This window comes from Petaurus breviceps, unplaced genomic scaffold (genome assembly GCF_028583685.1).
Source record: "Petaurus breviceps papuanus isolate PSGF00001 unplaced genomic scaffold, PetGlider_PUasm1.0 67, whole genome shotgun sequence".
NCBI classification, from domain to species: Eukaryota; Metazoa; Chordata; class Mammalia; order Diprotodontia; family Petauridae; genus Petaurus; species Petaurus breviceps.
The window spans coordinates 2767485-2785601 of NW_027186446.1; the positions used below are offsets into that span (position 1 = coordinate 2767485).

Here is an 18117-nt window from a genome sequence, read left to right on the forward strand (position 1 = left end):
AGATATGGATTTGCAAGTGCAATCTTCAAATTTTAACATAGCTCCTAGGCAAATAGGTGCCTCAGTAGAAAGTGTTCTGGGTCTGGTGTCAGAAAAACCTAATTTCTAGGTTTTGACCTATGTGACCCTGGGGAAATCACTTAACTTTAGTTTCTGCATCTGTAAAATAAGGATCTTAAGATCACATGCTTCCCAGGGTTGTTGTGAGGATCAAATGCAATAATATTTGTAAAGCTCTCAGCCTAGCGCATAGTAGGTTCTTAATAAATGCTTATTCCTTTTATTTTCCTCTTCCCCCTGAAAATAATACATGAATGTGTGTGTATATATATATATATACACATACATACATGAATATATATATATATGTATATATGTGTGTGCATTCTGTATATACACATACACAAACTTCTCACCACTTATGCTTCCCCTACCCTTGTACCGACCATTTTCACTGTTTTACTAGACTAAACCAAGCTATCACAAGTCTTAGTGACATTTTCTGCTTTAAAGGCTTACAACTTCCCTGCTTCTGATCTCTTGCTTCTTACATAAGGTATCTAGGTGATACAGTGAATACAAGGCCAGTCTTATAGTCAAGAAGATCTGAGTTAATATTCTGTCCCAGGCTCTACCTATATGACCTTGGGCATGTCAGATAACCTCTTTCACTCTGTTTCCTCATTGGTAAAAATGGAAAAAAATTATAGCACCTACTTTGAGATAACATATAAAGTGCTTTGCAAACCTTAAAGCCTTTTATAATGTCTTGCTATTATTCTTTTTATCATTTCAATTATTATTTAATAAATCATGCTAGGGACTGTGCAGAGTCCTAGGGGCACAAAGGCAAAACAGAATTTTCTCCCCTCAAGGAATACATCTCAACATTTTCTTCATACTGCTGGCAAGAAAAAATACTTGAGGCTCATGCCTGTTCCTGTCTTTTGCCTTGTCAAAGGTCCTATTTACACTGACCCTTTTTATTTTCCTACAGATAAGAAACAAACTCACAAGTTTAGCACTTAATTCTTGCTCCTCTCCCCAGCCTGTAGCTTGACTGTCTGATTTCATTCTTCCTCCTTGTGTTTTAGTGAGATTTAACTTCCAGCTTTTGCCTAACTAGCTGTGCCAGCTCCAACCTCCATGTATTCGCAAAGAACCTGATGCCCCTTCCCCCACAAGCCTGGAATGCACTACCTCATCTTTCCCTTCAGAATTTTTGCATTCTTTCCAAGTTCAACTCAGGATCTTGCTTTTCCCTGATCCACAAATTCCCACTATGACCTCTCCTTGATCTCTAGCTGAAAGTGCTGTCTCTCTTTCAAATTTTCCTCCAATAATAGCTAGCATTTATATAGGGCTTTAAGGTTCACAAAGTACTTTACATGTTATTTTATTTGATCTTTTCAATAGTTTTATAAGGTAGTTGCCATTATTTTTTTTCCTATTTTTACATGATAAAGAAAGTGAAACTGGAAAAAATTAAGTGAGTTGTTCGGGGTCATGCAGTTAGTCATCAACAGGAATTGTCAGCATAGACCACTAGGGATGGAAGTATCAGTAGCTGAGTCTAGTAAGGAGCTACCCTTGAGCAGCAAGCTCCTTGAATAGGCCAGCAGTGAGGTGAACCATCATCCATTACACTGTATCCCACAAAGAACTTGTCTAGTTGAGCAAGAAAGCAACTTGTCCATCAGTCATTACACATTTCAAAGAGAACTTCTGGGAGAGGAGAAAATTAGTCCTCAGGGCAGGGGTCACAAGGTATCCCTCAGTCCCATTTGTCCTCTTTATTGGTATTTCAAGTTTGAGCCTACTCAGATTTGCCAATTATAGTCCCTAGGGACTGAGAATGTTTAGAAGAAAGAGTTGGATTCTGGTGTACTGGAAGGTCTATAACTCCTGACTTTAATATACTTTTTCAGTAAATGTACCTTTTTAAAACTAAGTAATATCAACTGGTTAAGCAAAGTAGGGAACACACTGAATCAATTAACCAGACAATCAATCAACACGAAGAGAAGAATGAGAAGAGAGTGTTTATAGCCATGTCAAATGTAATAGATAGGTGGAAAAGGATGGGGTCTTGTGAGTAAATTATGAGAAACCCTAACCCTCAGAGTTACCTGGTGATAGAACCCTAATGGTAATTGTAGTCGTAGTAGGAACTGCCCTATGGAGACTCAACCTACCCCTATAAGTGGGACTTGGGAAAACAGCCCAGAAGGAACGGTTTGGGGTATTGCAGACTAAACCTTTAAACCACCCTCTTATAAGAGAAGAAACCTTTTAGTGTCTCATGGTCTGGCAAATTATTGGAGTCTGTTACTCTTTGAGGAATATATGTATTTATATATTTAGTAACCCACTGTCTCTCGAATTATGTAGAACAAGTGATCTGTTATCCAATTCGTTCTTTACAATTATGTAACTGGTTAAAGCAGTGGCAAAGTAACCATGTTAATTGGGAACGACAATAACAAAAACAAAATCAGAAAAACACGAACACATAAAATTACTAAAAATAAATAAATAAAAATCTCGGCATCAAGGACCACTTCCTTCTTCTTTTCCTACACTGCTGAGCATGAGGGGTGCTGAAACAAGGTTAGTTCAGTCAGTATCTAAGGAAAGAATGGTACAAATGCACACTATTCAGGAGCACATTCCAGCCCATCTAAATAAATTGGATTGTGGGTTTTGGCAGTACTATAAATAACACTTCCATCCTAAACTCTCTTTCTGCCAAAGTACATATTTCAACGTTACCAAAACGTGTTGCACATTCCCGAGCCACTTGCCTGGGACAATCCTGTTAGTTGTATTAATTAATCAGGCTTTTGGTCTTCCTAATTCTGCTTGTGGACAGCTGTTTCCTTTATGACACACTGCAGATAAATATGCCTATTATGGTATGGGTTCCCCAAGCTGGGTCTTACAGACAACATTCTCTTCTATCGTACTCATCAGGTTAATTTTAAGGGAAAAAAAAAGGGAATTTAGTTTCCTTGGAATCACAGAGTATATGAGGTGGAAGGGACCTTAGAGTTGTTAAAAACAAAATTTCAAGGCTGTATTGGAGACTAGACTCACAGGAGCCTTTAGTGGTAGCCTTGTAAGGTATAGCATAGATAATTTAAATAAATTCTACTCACTTCGTTCTAAGCCTATATAACTGTAGTGTGGTGTACAAGTCACTCCACCTTATCGTTAGGAATAAAGGACTTTGTGCTTGCTTTGTTAAAATCTAAGTAAATTCTATCTGCAACATTCATTTGATCTACCATGCTAAAAAAAATAAAAAATAAAATAATCAAACTAGCCTGCTCTTGATGAAGCCAAGGGCTGATATGTATGACCAATGACTCCTTTTCTAGGTGTTATCTAACAATTCATTTGATAATAATTTCTAAAACTATGCCAAAGTTAATGGCCTGGAGTTTGCAGATTTGTGAAGTTGGTAATGTGAAACATTTTCCAAGAGCTTCTCTCTGACACTCATGTCCACTGACACTTGATTTTCTATATTTATATTAATTTTTAAATATTTTAATAACAGACCCTCATCAGAGATATTTGATACAAATACTTTCTTTTCCCAACACATAGTTTCTCTTATCTTAGGTGCTATGGTTTTCTTTGTGCAAAAGATTTTCAATTTTACACAACTGAAATTATCTATTTTATCTTTTGTTTGGTTAAGATATCTCTTCCTATTAATCGGACCACATACCCATTTTTGACCTTTTTGTTGTATATGATATGCTTATCTATACTTAAATTCTGCCAAACTGCTTATCTAAGCACTTCTTGTCAAATATAGAGTTTTTCCTCAAGTAATTTATGTTATCAGGTTTTTCAACCACAAGGTTTATACATTTATTTATATCTGATTCCTCATCTCAACCGTTCCACTGATTTACTTTTCTGTTTTAAATCATACCAAATATTTTTGATGATTACTGCTTTATAATAAATTACAAGGTCTGTAAGTTCTATTCCCCTTCATTCCTACTGTTTTTTTTTTCATTATTTACCTAAAGATTTCAGACTTTTTGTTCTTCTAAATTAATTTTATCAACTTTTTTTTGGCTTTATATAACCCTTGAAAATTTAATTAGTATGTCACAAAAAGTGTAAATTAATTTAAATACTATCATTTTATGATATTGTCAAAGACAAATAGTGTGTTCTTCTAGAATGGGAAACATCAATTTCAAATTAATTTCAAAATGTTTACTATTTTGGGGGGAGTCGCACACATTTTGGGAGAATTTATATATTAAGATTATTTGCCTAATGTGGGGTGGATTTCAGCCTCCAATATATACCAGAGAATTTGAATTAAATGCTAGCTATCTACCAGGCACTCTGCTAAGTCTTGGCCTAATAGGGAGCAAATGCAGAGGTCTTCTTGTGAACAACCATTTGAATTGTTCTCTGTATCATAGGTATGTATTGGAATACATTTGTTGGGAACTCAGGTTTGGTTCTCTGAACTATATGATCCAACTGGTAAAATTTTGTGCCAGATACCCAATGGGTCCCTATGATTCAGAGTTTCCCAAAATGAAATTCCAAGAAATATGTTTCCAATGAATCCCATTAAATGTAGGGATCATTTAATGGAGTTCCAGATGAAAATCTCTCTAGTGGATCTTTGCAGAACATAGAGAAATCCCAATAATTTGCTAATGGATCCCTACAATAGAGATCATAATTCAAATGGAGGTCCATACTTACCAGAGTCCGCCTCTCTCCTCAGATGACAATCAGTCAATAAACAGTTATTAAGAACTTACTATGTCAGTCAGTGTACTGAATGTTTAGAATACAAAAACAAGCAAAAGGAATGAAATTCTGCCCTCAAGGAGCTTTCATTCTATTTGACATAGACAATACATTATACAGTAAACATTTAAGTCATTGGGTAACAATCAGAAGACTTCCTTCTGTCCTCTGAGTAAAGGAAGGAAGGAGGAAAAGGAGAAAGGAAACAAGCATTTATTTAGCCCCTATTATGTATCAGTCACTTTTTTCATGCTTTACAAATATTTCATTTGCTACTAATAACAATACTATAGGTAGGTTCTATTATTATACTCTTTTTACAGTTGAGGAAACTGAGGCAGGCTGAGGTTATGTGACTTGCACAGGCTCATATGCCTAGTAAAAGTCTGAGGCTGTATTTGAACACAGAACTTCCAGGCCTAGGTCTCTATTCATTGTGCCACCAGCTGTCTCCATGTCTACTTCTATGAAAATTATACCCTATAAACAATGGCCAAACTATAATTTCATATAAGCTCCTTTATGTTGTAAATTCCTTATATTTCTTTTTTAGGCCTTTCTCTATTTTTCTATCTCTCCTTCCCTCCTTAATTTCTTCTCTCCCTTCCATTTTTCTTTCCTTTCTCCCTCTTTTCTTTCTTCTCTCCCTGGTCCGATCAATAAGAATTGAGCTGGGAATAAAAATACAATTAGAATGACAGTCCCTGACCTCAGGGAGCTTACATTCTAATGGGTGGAGACAACACCTAAAAGGGAACTCAAAAGATAGTAAGGGAGATCCATGGCAGAGAAAGTTCTGTGGAGATGAGTCAGCATCATAGCCTGGAGAGAAGCAAAGGAAGCCATCTTTGGCCTGGGTGTCTTCCTTAAATTGAACGTTCTAGGAGGAACCAGCCAATCAGAGGGAGAGGCCTTAGAGGTGGAGGGTGCTTCCAATGTGAAAAGTATTACAAGGGTGGAGTGAACTTTCAGGGTTTCTATCCATAGGAGACTTTTCCTGTGGAAATGAGTCAGCAAAACAGCCTGGCAAGGAATGACATATTGAAATAGCAGTAGCAACAACCTCAGCAGTAGTAGCGGCAGTAATAATGGATGCATTAAATGACAGAATCAGCATCACAACCAGTTCACTAAAGCTATTTCTGAGAGTATAAAAAAACATCTAGAGCATGGAAAAACTCCTGCTTTCCATTGTGTTTTATAGCACTTTAGAATGATTTAGAGGAAGACACTAGGAAACCTTAACACTAAACTAAAAGCAGGACAGCCCAATGATTTATGCATTAGTAATGCTAGGAAAGTGAATTGCTTTTTTTTTCCTTCTTAATAAATATCTTTCCTACTAATAGTTTAATTTATTTTCAACTAGAAAATTGGAAACCTTGAACTCCTCAGGGGCTTAAAGATGAGTTTCTTTGATGGCTAAGTCTGTTATTACAATGGGAAAAGTGAGAAGTTGTGGTGAACCCAGACCCTAGAGAATGAGAATTCAGAGTACCTTCTCCTTTTTAGGGGTACCCAAATCAAAGTCATAATATCTTTTCCTTTTCCGTTGCAAGAATATCTTCTGGAAATTCTGTACATGTCACAGATTTGCATGTTAGGTGTAAATTTTCTAGGACATTTCCCCAGAAATCTGCATTTAGATAGAGTACTTTACTAAAGTCTAAAATCTGAAATTTTATGTGCATCTTTTTCCCCCCTTATGGATAGGTAGAAGGTAATTCTGTACAGTCTTTGATAAGGAAGATTCCAGGACAGACTCTAACCTATTATAAAGATTGAAAAATATATTAATCCTTTTTGCAAACCAAAATCCTAGGGAACTGAGTGACTGTGATCTATTAGCTAGATATATAGTGAGCACTCTCTTTAGCCAAATCACTTTAGCTTTAAACAATCTGAATTCAGCTAACCTTTTCTTTCATCTACTGAAAATAGATTTGAAGCTAGTGAGTTAATAACTTGAGTGTTTTAATGCTTAAAAAGAAAACACTTCTCTTTTAGTATTAATGATTATATGCATATTCTTCCATTGTTCTCAAAGTATGAACTATCCTACATTTTTAATAAATAAATTATCATACAAAGAGATATTTCAGTAAGATAGAACCTATACATGACATGACATGAAAGAAGGTGAGATGGCATGTATTATATTTAATTCTTTACAGATTACAAAATCCTTTCATATCCATTACCTTCTCCGAGCCTCACAACAGCAGTGAGAGAAAGGTAGTATAAATCTTCTTATGCCCATTTTCCAGATGAGGAAATTAAAATTCAATAGACAGATTTATTTATTAAAGATCATGTAAGAATAAACTCCAGAATTACTGATTAAGTACCTACTGTGCATAAAGAACAAAGTACTGTGGGAGCTACATAGTAACAGATTCATGATATCCTCCTAATTTCAGAGCTTTTCCCCCAAAGCTACCCTGTCTTCCTTATGATCTAATCTAAATATAAAAATTGGTTTAACTGTCATATATTTAAAAATAAATGCTCAACACATTGAGCTATCATTGAAGGAAAACAGTTTCTAATTCCGGAAATTTGTTAAATTGAATGGTCCTATTTTCAGCTTTGTCTCCAGACCTGATTTTAAACACATACACACATAACCATCTTAACCATACCCAAAATCCTACTGTAAATGTGTATCACATTTGGTAGGGTAGGGTTTGGGTAGGGGTTTGAGTTTGGGGGCTTTTGGGGGGTCTGTTTGAACATTGTCTTGTGGATACATAGATTATTTGGGCTACTAGCAAAGTTAATCCTTGTGCTACTAAAGATCTTTCTATTTGACACAACATTTGATAAAGCACATTTGTTTCTAAAACACTTTCAGATAAATATCTAATTTTGTTGAAAAACACATAGCATTATGGAATTAGCCCTGGTCTTACAGCTATAAGCCCAGAATTTGAGTCCCAATTCAATTTAACTGAATTAAGCCAAATTAGTTTTTTTTTTAATTATTATGGTTCTATTATCAACCAGACACTATTCTCATTAGGCAGTGAGGACAACAAGGCAAACAAACAAACAGTCTTTGTCCCCAAGATGCTTACATTTAATAGGGATGGGTATAGGGAGTGGGAGATTGGGTGAACACATAAAACATTAGGGACTGGATCTGTGATTTCATCAATACAGGAGAGACATTAGCAAAACATTGTCTATCACAATTGGAAGGAAAAATCTGGTCTTCCATCTCTTTTGGGGAGGATCCATGAGTTGAGAATGTTTTAATATTTAAATAAAAAATTTATGATATTTAAAAATGTAAAAGCAATAAAAACAAAAGCATTCTTATGGGGTGGCTACGTGGTGCAGTGAATAAAGCACCAGCCCTTAAGTCAGAAGGACCTGAGTTCAAATCCGTCCTCAGACACTTAACACAAAAACTAGCCATGTGATCTTGGGCAAGTCACTTAACCCCAATTGCCCTACCTTCCCCCCTGCAAAAAGGAAAAAAAAAAGCATTCTTACCTCTACTTTGTCCAAAAATAGGTGGTAGGCCAAACCATTGGACATAATTTACCAATCCCTGGCCTATGGCACTCCCAAATAAGCTACCTCCTTGTACCTATGTAGGTCAACAGGTTCTCTCCAATTTAAAGTATTAGGGAATGTCATAGATAGCAGTGAGAGGAGAAGGGACTTGCCCCAGGTCACATTGCCAGTGTGCATCAGACTCAGGACTTGAATCCATGTCTTCCTAGGTTTAAGGCTGACTCTCTATCTAACATTACCTCATACTTAGAAATGAAATACAATATGCAAAGTTATTTCTGGGCACTAGCAAAGGGGGCAGGGAGAAATCAGTTTGGGCTCCCTACAGGTTATGATATATGAACCAAGCTTTGAAGGAATGTAGATATCCAATGAAAAAAAAGTGAAAAAGTACTTTCCAAAATGGGGTACTAAAGTTTGTTTAAAGACATAGAATTGGAAGTTGGAATTGTTATAAGTGGCGAGCTGCAAGCAAAACAATTTGATTAGAATGTAGTGTTCATGAAAGAGAATAATGAGCAATAAACCAAGAAAGGTAGACTATATCCAGATAGTAAAAGACTCTAAAACCCAAAGAGAACAATTTTAATTTTAGCCTTGTGAAAAGAGGTACCAAATGGGATTTCTTAAGCAAGTGAATGACGTAGTCAAACCTGTGAGTTTAGGAATTCTAATTTGGTATCTGTGAGGATAATGGATTGGAGAGATTAAGAAAAAAACTGTAGGCAAGAAAATCAATTGAAAGGTTATTGTAATAGTTCTAGAAGGTGATGATGAGGGCCCGATTAGTGAGAAGTACAGAAGAGGAAAAAATGAAGGATGAATCTGAGGTTGCAAAACTGGATGAGTGGAAAAATGGTGGTGCCTTCAACAGAAATATAAAACCAAAAACAAACACTTAAGAAAGGAGAGTTTTTGAACTAATTTATTTTGATATTTTTATAGGACATCCACTTATAGATGTCCAATAGGCAATTAGTCAGAGTGGCCTAGAGTTCAGAAGGGGCTGGAAGAATAGATCTGAGAACATTTTGCATAGTGGTGTTGAGAGGTAAAATCATGGGAGCTGATAAGATCAACAAAAGAGAAAGTGTTGAGAGAAAAATGAAGAGAGCTTAGGACACAGCCCTGGCTTATGTCCCATAAATACTGGCCAGGATGAGGATAACAACTCTGTAGATGAGATTGAGAATGACTATCTATTGAAAAAAGAAAAAAAATGCATGCCTTATGAAAAATATACTTAGTAAAGCCTATGATAGGCATGGGTGGGAGGTAGAGAAAATAAGTATCTTAGTTATTGTTTTTGAAATAGAGAAGTGAGGGAGGTATACTAGATATGTGAAATGTTAACTATACTTCCAGGTGATATCATTATATTATTAACTTCTTTTAAAAGCTTGACTTTGTTATGAGATGTTGTATGAAATGGGAGTAATTTGTAAAAGTTTCTAATATAAAAACACAACATGTCAATAAAAGATAAAAGAGATGTGGTGATAGAGACAGGGACACAGAAAAATAACATCCAGATAGGTAGGAGGAGAATAAAAAGAGAAGAGTATCATGAAAACCCAGAGAGAAAATGCTGTTTGCTTTTGTCCAGCTGTATTCTTTCCTGATCTTAGATGAATGAATGCCCCAAAGATGGAATGAACCAAATGAAAGCCTTGAGTATCCAAACTGAGAAGGGCCTTCCAAGGTCTAGCAAATAGAGTACAAAGCCAAGCATGAGCAGCTTTCCAGAGGACTGCTGCTGTGAACAGCTTCAAGGCTCTAATTACTTAGTATAGTGAACTCTCTATTTATTCAGTAATAAATTAAAGCAACACACTCACAGAAATCAAAGTACAACATTCACAATGTTATAGCATAACAAGTTATCACTAAAGTGGCCACATAGTTTTCAACAAAGTGGTCACATAGTTTTAAGCAAAAGATATCATTCAGTAAGAACTTAACTCAATTATACTCAAGGAAGCTTCCATCCTTACCTTAATGGACACAGAGTACAATCATTCAATAAGAACTTAACTCAACCATAATGGACACATAAAGTACAAAGGTCAAATTTCTCCACCTCTAGGTCACATTGTCTTAATCTCTCAGTCAAAAAGTCTTCTTTCTTCTTAATTGGAGATTAGTTTCCAATCATCCTTAATTCAATCATCCTGAAGAAGTACAGGATTCAGAGTACAAAGTACTCCCTCCCCTAGGCTACAGTAAATCATGATCTTCTCAGTTTGCATTAATTACCCAAGGAGAAGTCTTTTCATTTTGACTCAAGGCAGACTTTCAGCTTCCATGATTCCTCTTCCATGGTCCCAGCTCCTTCCAGAATCTATGCAGCTGCCACCTGGATTAAAGGGAAGGCAGCTCTCAGTTCTTTGTTGAGCTCCTTGTCCAGTTCCTGTTCCATACTAAAGCTGACAGTGTCTAGTCCACCTCAAGTCCTTCACAGTTTCTGTTCCTGGGAAGACAAAGCTTAACAAAGCCAAAATAACATACATCACATTGCAGGCATCATCATCAATTCGCTCTCTGCCTGTGAAATCAACACAGATCCAACAACAAGGTCTGAGAAATCAACACAAATCATCAGTGTAGTACCAAGACCTCTGAAAACATCAGCAATACCCTCTTCTAGGACTTCCATAAACATACAACAAGAAAATTATCTTTCAGAGCTTTTTAACCAGCAGTAAGGTCCTAGGGCTTCTGTAGCAACAGAAATGTCCTGTATCAGCAGATGAACCTGACAAAGTAACATCAAAAGAGACAAAATACTGGCACCACAGCCATGCTTCCTCCCAGTTCTCCTCTCTTCTCGTTTCTCAGTTCTTCTCAATTCTCTTCTCAGTTCTCAGTTCAGTTCTCAGTTCTCAGTTCTGCCACCACAGGTTCTGTTCTCAATTCTTCTCTGTTGTTCTCAGTTCTGCTCAGTTCCCAGCTCTTCTCTCTTTTCAGTTCTTCCCTCTTCTCAGTTCTGCTCTCTCAAGCCTGGGCCTCTCCATATATATGCTCATTAGCTCTTCCCCTTCCTGTTGCATCAGCAACAGGAGTTCTCAAGTTCTAGAGTTCACAAGTTGTGGGAGTTCACAAGTTCTGGTTCCCCAAAAATACTTGATACGATCATGGGCAAAAACTGAAACAAGGTGGGAACTAAATAGTTGAAACAAGGTGTTAACAACTTCTTTGATTGCCATTACGAGGAGTCAGTAGTAGAGTCTGTTTATAACTGCAACAGACAAGTACATTTAGGAATCAGTTTAGAGAATAGATCTTTCTAACTCAACCCAACAAGGATCCATACAATTGAGCAAGGGAATGACTCATCCATTGCTGACACCACACCTAAAAATTAATTTGACAAGGACTCTACAATGGAAGAAAACAACTGAAATCCATATGCGTACATAAAACATGCACGTATATGTGTATGTATATACATTGTATACATATATACATATGCATATACATATGTGCACACACATATGATGTTTATGTATAGATGTATACAAAATTTCAGGAGTAAAACCCATGATCATGGGATAGGGACCTTAAAGATTTTCTAGCCCAAACCTCTCATTTAAAGATTTAGAGCAAGTTTTGGAGGCATTCTACCAACTAGCACTTAGACTGGCAGGTTAGAGTTCCAGAGCAAAATCACAGATTCTCTCCTCAGGGTTCCAACCTTCCCTCTCTTTTTGTCTCTCTGTCTCTCTCCACTTGTTTCCACCAGGGGAATATTGTGGAATTATAAGTTCTTTGAGAATAGAGATTGTTTCATTCTTTATGGTTGTTTGCCCAGTGCCTATCATGGCAACCGGCAAATAGCAGATCCTTAATAAATGTGTTTTGATTGATTGATCACAAGGACAGCTTTCCTCATTAAATTTTCCTCACTAAAAAATTAAATAAATTTATTAATTCTGAAACTTTTTTAGTGTCAGGGAAAGACAGAGGGGATGCCCAAGAGATGAGATCTTCTAACTCCAGAACATTTCATATCTATTAATTTCAAAATATTATTTGAATCATTCTTTCACTGTGGAATAGATCTATATAGAGATATGGGCTCATTTTTGTGTATTTGTGAGTGTGTGTGTGTGTATGTGTGTGTGTTTGCTGCAGGAGGTGAAGGTGCATAGACCAAAAATCTATGTTTGGCTGGACCAAATTTATCTTTTCTGACTTGACTAAAAATCTTTTAAAGGTATGTATGTTAGACTCAGTCAAAGGCTGGCAGTTGGGGCAAGATATAATGCAGATGTAGTTGATAGATTCCTTCTTTCCTTCCTTGCTTCCTTCTTCCTTCTCTCCTTTCTTTCTCTTTCCTCCTCCCTTCCTTCCACTCAATAACATATTCTTGTTTTTCTTTTTTTTCTTTTTATTATATGGTCTGTTTATTTGACTTAGAAAGTTCAACATTCCTTTTCCCCTTTAACTAGATACAAGGAGAAAGGCCTCCATGTCTGTATGAAGGTGACAGAAATAAAATGTCAAGTCTAATCTTCTGCCTGAAGTGTATCTGTATCTGTGTAGCATATAAATATAGAGAATGCAAACTTACTTGGAGGTTGAAGCTATGGTTGATGGGAAACTGTTGGTTTAAGAAAACAAGAGGTTTCTAGAGGGAATTCAAATATGAGGGCTATTTGGTTTAAGGAGAAGACCTTGGGGGAAGGAGAGTTCAGTTTTCTTGTAAAAGGGAGGAATTACTGGTATTGGATGAATTGGTTCTGACATATAGATCTGATATGAAAATGAAGTCTGGAGGTTGTATTTGGGGGTTGGAGGTTTGCTTAAAAACTCCATTGGGGAATACATTAATTCAACTATGTTTAGGTTTCAACAACTATCTGAAGCTTCTTTTCATGAAACTTTACTATTCAGAGAAGTGAGCAGTCTTTTTTGCCCAGTGTCTTAACTATTCTCAACGATTTCAGACTTAAGGGAGACATTTTCAATGTTTTTCTTTTATACTCTGTTTATCTTTATGACCCATCCAGTTCTGGTATTCCAAAATGATTGATATCCAAGGAGAAACCGATCTTGCCATAAGTAAGAAAAAGAAATTTTTGGAGGTAGGAGGAACTTAGAATTTCAGAGGGCTAAAAGTGGAAGTAACATTAGACATCATCTAGTCTAACTCCCTCATTTTAGAAATGTGCAAACAGCCTTGGAGAGAAAAAAATGACTTACCTGATCAATGTCACACAAAGATGAACTGACTTTAACAAGAGTGGAGTTAAGATTACCAAAATCAAACAAGGATGACACATTTAGAGTAATTTAGGAAGATTTGTGTGAAGTGAACAGAACCAGGAAAATAATTTATACCATGGCAATGACATTGTTAAATGGACAGTTTTGAAACACTTATGAACTTTGATCAATAAAATAACCAACCAGGAATCCAGAGGATCAATGGTAGACAAAGGTAACAACCTCTTTTTTTTTCTTTCTTTTTTTTTTTGAGGTCAATTGGGGTTAAGTAACTTGCCCAAGGTTACACGCCTAGTATTTTTGTGTGGGTGTTAAGTGTCTGAGGCCTGAACCGAACTCGGGTCCTCTTGATTCCGGGGCCAACGCTCTACTCACTATGCCACCTAGCCACCCTGGTAACAACAATCTTGACAGAGATGATGCAGAATGAAACACCTGTTTCTGAACATGGCCAATGTGGGAATTTATTTTGATTTACTATGCATATTTGTTGCAGGGGTATTGTTTTTCTTTTCTTTTTGTGGAAAGGGAGGAGTAAGAGAGAGAAAAAAATGCTTTTTAATTGGAAAAAAAAAGTTTAATAAAAAACAAAATCAGAATTGATACAAGATAACCATAACATGACACATCAGTAACATAGAACCAACTCCTATAAGGACCAAGTTCCTTATTATAACCCAGTTTTCTTAATTCGCAAGCTTCTGCTGAGGAGTTTCTACATTTATGAACCATAAAGGAGCCAGCATTGGTAGAGAGAAAACCAAAGGCCAAAGCAGAGGAAATATCTTAATGAAACTCAAAGAAATGGAGTGAAAGACCAGGTTTTGAATATACGTCTTGAATATAAGTCTTCTTTGTGACTACTAGACTATAAACTCCATGAAGAAAGTAATTGGGTTTCATCTAAATTTTTTATCTCCTTAAGTCCCTAGCACAGCATTTTGCTTATAACAGGAATTTATGAATGTTTATCGATTGACAAATAAGTGCTTATTGTACTTGTTTGTTTCTCCAAGAAGCCATAGACTTCTCAAAAAGGCACCGCCAATGCAGTGATGAAAATTTTCTAACCCTATGTGATTCGTACCACTTGACTCCTTCAGAAACAAAGCAGCTAGATGAAGTTACTCAAACCAGAACCAAAATTATGGATTCAAGTAGCAGAGAGTTTACCCTAAGCTGTGTACATATTGGGAAGTGGTCAGTGTGTTTTTTTTTTAATGCTGCAGGGCTAAAGATATTCTCTAGTGGAATCTTTGCTGGTGCTTTTCTTAAGCCACCTCCCTACTATCCTCAGCTAGGTTTCCCAATCCTATCTAAAATAGTTGTGGTTGGCCCATCTCCAGCTCTCCTTATCTATATCTGGTCACTGGGCCCAGATAGCTCCTGAGGAGAAAGCGAAGCTGGTGACTTTGCACAGTCCTCTCACACTCAAATCCAAAACTGAGATCCAGGCCTTTGCTGACTAAGAGGGAAGGCAATACTCTTTTTAACTTCATAGTCCCCACTCTAAGCCACCACATTTAGTTAAGTAAAATGGACAAAAAATAAATACAATTCCCCAGGTTAAAGTTAAGTCTTCTGAGGATTTCCTCTTTCTGTAGCTATTTAAATCTGCTATCTCAGACAACTATGTGTTTCAGGGTTAGAAAGTACTTATGCCTCCAGTTTAACCCTTAAAGGTGTCCTGGAGTCCAGAAAACCCAAATTAGAGACTTTGCAAAATAAACAAACAAGATTCAAAAATTGTACTTCATTCACAAGAACATCCCCAAATTCAGATGCAAATGAAATTGAAAGAAGAGAAAAGAAAGAGAAGGCTGCTGTCCCCTAGCCCAGTCATGCCTTCATCATGTATATCTGATAACAAAAAGCCCCTTATTCTGACCAAACAAAAAAGATGTTGTCTCAAAAAAAAAAAAAAAAATTAAAACAAACTTAGAGTTAACTCTCCAAAAATGAAAGGATGTTGAGGAGCATAAAAGGGTTGTAGTAATACTATAGCTTTGACATTTTTACATTTGTCTAAATTCACGCTCTTAGTTCTCATTAATTTCATTGACTGCTTAGATTACCAATAAATTAATGGTCATTTTGTCCTTGTCCTCTCAGGGCTGTCTTATTCCACTTGGTTGTTGTTTTGCTGCCCTAAAGAGAAACCAGAAGGGGAGAAAAACATCATCAGACCGTATCATTGTTCCTGAAATGTGTGTGTACCCATGCTGAGTTTAAGCACATATGGCTTTTCTTTCTCTCAGCAACCAATCCTGCTCCTCCAAGACAAAAGAAACTCTGGACCCATATTCTATACATACTACAAAGGAGACTGATTTTGTTCATTTCTAGTTCATCTAGGAATGCTAACTCTAGTACTGACAGTGAGTGGTAGCTAAAGTAATTTTTTTTTTTTAAGCAATTGGGGTTAAGTAACTTGCTCAAGGTTACACGGCCAGTTATTATTTCTGGGTGTGGTGCTGAGCATCCGAGCCCGGATTTGATCCAGGTCATCCCGACACTGGAGCCGGTGCTCTTACTCGCTGAGCCACCTGGCCGCCCCTAAAGTAATTCTTAATATTTTACATCAAAAGAGGAAACATGAATATTCAGAGGAAAATAGAATAAAAATAAAGATTTAAACTCCTTGAGGACAAGAACGACTTTTGGTTTTCTTTGTATCCATACCCTTAGCCTGTGTTCCTTCTGTAGAATCAAGGCTTACTGACTGAAAAAAAGGGAGAATAATCTAAATATAACCCCAGTGGGATATTGTAATAAACGTGCTTGGTACATCTTAAAGTGCTAAGAAAAAGAGAACTAATACTAGTTCAGAGAGCCACAGGTGACTGGTTCATCCTTTGGAAATTCATAATTTCATAGCTCATTCTCTTCTACCTCCCATACTCATTACCAAAAAGTAAGGGAAAAAAAAATGAGACACAACCGACATAGAATCGCAGAATCACCCTGTATTCACAGTTTCAAGCTGGGTTGGTGTAGCAGCAAGCACCCCAGCGTTCCCAGGGTGGCTGCTAGCAATACAGGTTCTTGGATCTGCTTTGATAAAGGAAAGCAACTCAAAATGGGTTAACAAGCTTACTTTAATCAGTCAGACATATATCGTTTACCTTGTTCAGGAGAAAAGGTCAGCACCCCGAACCTCAAAGTATACAGGCATAATTATCAAGACAGAAACATCAAGTAGACAGATTTCCAAACTGTCCAACCATCACATCCATACCCAGTCAACATCTGGGTTTCCACATTCTGGGTTTTTCAAAGCCGGGGGACTCTCAACAACGGCTTCCCAGAATTCAGATCAAATCACAGAACACTTCTCAAAGTGAGTACCAAAACAAAGCTACACATCAGGGCTTATATAGCCTTCTCCTGGCTCAGAGAATGTAACAACCTTTTTGACTCACTGGCCAATCAAGAAGTATCTACTGAAAAACAAGCCTCCCACCCCAGGCTTCAGGTGCACATTAGCTTAGGGGCAGGGGAGATCTTTAAAATTTACATTCTTATTACAGTTGGGTCCATGAAGTGATATTATTACTCTCATGATTAGTAACCTAGGTGGCATAGTAGATAGAATGTTGGACTTGGAATCAAGAAGATCTTTTGGCAAATCTGGATTTGTTTTTTTTTTTTGTCTTTCTTTTAAAATAATTATGTGACTCATAGTACTTTCTGAGCCTAGGTTTCCTTATCTGTAAAATGGGAATAATACCTTATTAGGTTGTTGTGAGGATCAGATGAGTAAATTTATATAAAGTGCTTTGCAAATCTCCAAATGTTTTGCAAACCTAAAAGTGCTATACAAATATTACTAGTATTATTCAAAAAAATCTGTACCACTCCATGGTTTATTGTCCCTGGAATGCAACATAAACTTTCCATGTAAGGGCTTTTGATCCCATCACCCCTGAAATCTTGAGCCTGGAATAGGAAGTCCATTCTCTTCTGCCCATCTGAATCCTAACTTCTTAAAAATCCCATTCAAATTCTATTTTTTCTAGAAAGCTTTTTCTGGATACCTCCAGTCCCAGATGATACCTTCCTCCCTGTGAATGCCTATATATTAACTCATGAACTTTACTACTACTACTCATTTATAATTTTTAAAATGCTTATGTTATTAAATGTTATTACTAATCAAGTAAAATAACACTGAATTTTATTTGAATGAGCTGACTATTCCCTGCGTTTCCATTTATTCACCAAATTGCTATTTAGGAAAATTAGATTAAAACACTGCTGAATGGCTAGCCTGAAAAACAAATACATTCTACCCCCCCACCCCCCTTTCTTTTTAAAACTCCTGAAAGACTTGCAGGTACTGTGACTGGTTGCTCTTTCCAAAGTAATGTACTGATTAATAAAACGTGTTATAATAGGTGTGACATACCCTTTAAGACTTTCAAATCCATGTAGCTTCCCATTAATTCAAGTGCAAATTGGAATATGGTCATATTTTGTTAAAATAAAATGATGGAGACTTCAAGGACTCTGCTTTATTTACATATACAAAGTTTGTGATAATTCACTGCAGCTGTAGAAACTGGCAGAGCA

At 36.6% G+C, this 18117-nt stretch overlaps 1 long non-coding RNA gene across 2 annotated transcripts in view; it reads right to left on the reverse strand.

Annotated features, from left to right (window-relative positions):
* Positions 1 to 18117, reverse strand: part of LOC138173923 (uncharacterized) — a 331839-nt gene that overhangs the window by 210032 nt on the left and 103690 nt on the right. The window lies entirely within an intron of this gene.